The sequence below is a fragment of the Megalopta genalis genome, unplaced genomic scaffold, assembly GCF_051020955.1.
Source record: "Megalopta genalis isolate 19385.01 unplaced genomic scaffold, iyMegGena1_principal scaffold0042, whole genome shotgun sequence".
NCBI classification, from domain to species: domain Eukaryota; kingdom Metazoa; phylum Arthropoda; class Insecta; order Hymenoptera; family Halictidae; genus Megalopta; species Megalopta genalis.
The window spans coordinates 298,623-303,055 of NW_027476111.1; positions in this window are offsets into that span (position 1 = coordinate 298,623).

Below are 4,433 nucleotides of genomic sequence, written 5' to 3' on the forward strand. Positions count from 1 at the left end.
TGTTCAGAGAGCCGAGGAGATCGCGCCAGGCCTGGTCCTTCGCTCGCCTGATGGCCAGCTGCAGGGCGACCACCTTCTCCCGATATCGCCCGTACAGCTGGGCAGCCAGCACGTCGTCCGTACGTCGTCGTCGACGGGCGCGAGCGTACTGGCGTCGCGCGCGGACGCACTCGGTGCGTAATTCCGCTATTTCGCGCGACCACCAGTACACCGCCTTCCTCGGGAAGACCCTGGCCCGGGGCATGGCGACGTCGCAAATCGACGTCATTGCGCCCCGGAACCAACGGGCCTCCCCATTCCCGTCGACTGGCCCGGCCGGTGTTGCTGGCCAGGCCACGGCGTGGGCTGCCGCCATCAGAGCATCCTGGTCGAGGCGCTTCAGCGCCCACCGCGGTTGAGGCGAACCCTCATCGGCGGGGCGACGACGGGGTGTCGATGGTGGGGCGGCGGAGAGGCCGAGAACTATGTATCTGTGGTCAGACAACGTCTCCACCCCTTCCGCCACCCTCCACCCCGTAATACGGCGCGCGGCCGGGGGCGTGGCCCACGAAAGGTCAACGATGGACCCCCCGTTATGCCGCACGCACGTATGGACCGAGCCCGTGTTCAGGAGACGGAGCTCCAGTCCCGCCGCCCAATCCAGCACCTCCCGGCCCCTCGAATCAGTCCCGGGGGAACCCCAAGCCGTGGCCTTGGCATTAAAGTCCCCCAGGACCAGCACCGGACGGGGATGGCAGCGGGAGACGCATCTCCCTACCCCGTCCAGATACTGCTCAAACTCTTCGAGGGACCACCTTGGAGGTGCGTATATCGCCACAACCGCGGTGCCGCCCCAATCGACGGCCACGTATCCCAGGCCGCGCTCGATAAGCGAGCACGGCGGGGACCCCGGCCTCCCAGCCCAAATAATCGCGGCGGAGCCAATCGAGTCCCCCATCCAGTGTGGATGTTTGGGGACCCTGTGCGGCTCCGCCACGACTGCCAACCCGGCACCCCGCTCGGCCAGGCATTGAAACAGGAGATCCTGCGCTCTGGCCGAGCAGTTGAGGTTAACTTGTATTATCGGGCCCGGGGGCCCCATTACACAGCCGTGTCCATCGCCGTCACGGCCGCGGATGCGGTGGCGTCAGGGACTTTAGTGGCCCCATTCGCCCCCGCGGGTGCGGCGGTAGCATCAGGCGGTGCCGCCTTTTCGTTGCTGGCCACGGTGGTCGCTGCCTTGGCCATCGTGGTTTCCTTCCCTTTTTTATTGAATCTGGCAGACGACCTTTGGCCGCCTACCTTGCCTCGCCTCGCACTGACAGGACACGCCCGGCCGCCGAGGCGGTGACCAGAAGGCCTGCCCGCGCCCGCACAAAGCGGACAATTGGGCGTGGCCGTACAGGCTGCCACCTTATGGTCCCGACTGCCGCATCTATAGCAGCAGTCGGACCTATCCTCGGCAGAAGTGCACCGCTGACTGGTGTGGCCAACATCAAGGCAACGGTAACACTGCAGAGGCCGGGCACTCAGGGCCTCCACGGCTGCATGGGTCCAGCCGACGGTTATCCGGCCCGCGACAGCAACCTTGCGAGCGGCCGCGGCAGGACATCGGACCCAGAGGGTGCCCAATCCCGAGGGGGAAGACCGGATTTCGCCGGTATTGATGTCCCCCTCGCTGCACCCGCCCACGCGGGCAACAGCCGCAGCGACCTCCGCCGGCGTGGTCGAATCGACCAGGCCGCGCACCCTAAGGTCAGCTTTTTTGACCGGACGCGCGACCTTTACGCCGGTGCCTGCCAGCGCTTCCGCCACTTTTGTGGCGAGGACGGTGGCCTTGGCGGCCCCATCGGTGCCAGGGACTTCCAAAATTAACCCCCCAGTCACCGCCCTTCGCGGCCTCAGCGAGGCGATGCCAATTTCTGCCAGGTCCACTTCTTGGACCTGGCAGTGGCCATCGCCTGCGCGTAAGTAATGTCCACGCCAGACGGAACCGTTATGGTAACCGCTGCTGTGCGTGGCGGTCGCGGAGGCAGGGGTGTCTTCCTGGGGGCCGCCGGGACCACCCGTCCTTTTTTATTATTCGCCGCCGCAGTGGCCTTGGCAGCCGCCTTTTTAGCCTTGCGGCCAACCACCTGGGACCACGCCTCCTGGGGCGGAGGCGCGGCAGAGGGTAGCGCCGATTCTGCTCGCGGTCGAGCGGGCTCCGTCTGGGCCGCTATAGCCGCCCCAGCTTTCCCACCTTTCTTCTTCTTCTTCGTCTTCCGCCCCACCCTGTCCGAAGACTGTGAGGGGACGGACGGCCCAGGTGCCACCGATCGCAGGGCCGAGTCCGTTCGCGGCGCGAGCTCCCTCCTGAATGACGCCAATTTGGCGTCTATCAGGGCGCTTATCTGCGCCAGAAAATCTGCGGGCGCAGTCGCATGTGGGGGCGAGGACTTTTCTTGCCCGGAGCGTTGGCAGTCCCGGGCGGCGACGATCGGCGGCGATACTGAGCCCTCTCCCGGGCGCGGCGGCGGAGGCATTGCGGCAGCAGCCGCACTCGCCTCCACCACCTGCCGGAGCCGAGCCACCTCCGCCCGCAGCTCCGTCATTTGCCCCCTGAGGACGGCATTCTCTGCCTCCAGGGCACGCGTGGCGTCGGTAGCTGACCTAACCGCAAGCTCGGACACCCCCACCCTGCCGTTTAAGGCGGCCACCCTTAGGGCGCGGGCCAAATTGCCCTTCAGCCCCTTTGACACGCCGGAAATCCTGGCCACTTCATCCAGGCTCTCCAATATAGCGGCCGCGACATCCCGCGTTGGACGGTTGCGGAAATTTTCCGCTATATCCGTCTCGTCCGGGAGCGGGACGCTCGACCGCGATGGTCTCGGCACGGGGGCTCCCGGGTCGAATATCGCCGCCACCTCCCTTGCCTCGGCCTCCAGCTGCGAAGCCTCGGCCAGCCTAAGTTTGGCCTCTGCGAGGCCAACATATTCGCCGGTCGTCGGCGGCCGTCCTCTTTTCCTCGCTGACGACGAGCCCGGGACACTCTGCGATGAGTGGTGGGAGGAGACAGAGAAATCTGACTCCTCCCCCTCATCGCACTCACCAAGGCCCGCTGCGGTCCTCTTTTTGCCGCGTGTCGCCGAATGCCTCCGCGACACCGGCTCTGTGCATCTTTTGAGGCGCACGATAGGCCCGCGCACCTCCACCTCACGCTCGTTTCCCCCCTCCCCGGTTATTTGTTTAAAAGAATCCATAATTGGTCCCACGAGTGTGGTCGGAAAGAAGGTCACCCCGGGTAGAGCCGCCATACCCGGGGAAGGCTAATACACCCGGGGGTCGCCAGGTACCTCGGGGTTGTCCGCTAAAGATTGGTGCACCCACCAACCATAGCTGGCGCTTACTCCAGCTACACCCTCATCACCGCGCAACACTGCTTGGGGCTAGGGATTTTTTAGAGAGGTTGTCATCCTCGCGGCCCGGCCGGTTAAGGCAAGACCCCCGTTCCTGTAAAACATGACCACAGGTTTACGGTATGTGTCCGACTTTAGTTGGCCCCTCACCTCAAGCCACTCCGGCATGGTAGAACCTGCCAGGGAATAAATTCCCCGCCGGCACAGCCTTGAGGATCATTAGGGCACGAAGCCCCCCCACCACGACAAGGTAGCGGACACGGGGGGGACCTTGACATAACCTTGACATAACCTTTTTTTTTTTTTTTTTTTTTATTTTACGTGGAGGAAATCTGCTCGCCAGACACCCCCGCCCCGCCCGGGGGAGCGGGACGAGGGTAGTGTGGGGTTTGACCCACTAAAACCTCCACGGCGACCTGAGGACGCAGGACCGATCGCTGGCGATTCTACGGGGGAGCCACGGGAACTCTTGAAGAACACTACCGCGGCTCCCCCTCGCCTGGCCGGCCATCAAGATGGTAACGATGGCCGGCCGCGTCCCGGGGGGAGATTTAATCCTTCCCCCTAAAATCCATTTAAATTCGGCGGCGCGAGGGGTCGCACCCCGCACCGCCCCGACACGGCGACCGCGCGATAGGTGACCAGGGCCCCCGCCCTGACCACAGCGGCCGCCGGGGGGACGACGAGTATATTGGAGGAGGATCACAGATAACCCTCGCCTCCTTCAGGCGACCCGTCATCCCCCACTGTCAACAGTGGAGGTCCTCCTCTGTTGGCGGGCGGCGGGCAATTAAACCAGCATGTGCTGGTACACCCGCCGCCCGCCTACTCTCAGCTGCCCGGGGTTTCTCGGCGTGGGCGCGCACGCCGTCCCCGGGCACGTCGGGCGGGATCTCTAAGCTCCCGATCCCGCTCGGCAGCCTCCTTCCGCGACATAACCTCCTCGCAGAAAGAGATTGCTGCCGCCCACTTCCCCGGGCCCTCCAGCATGGCCCCAACTAGGCTGGAGAGTGCGAGGTCGTGGCCGACTTCTCGTCTTAGGACTCGGCGCAGCGC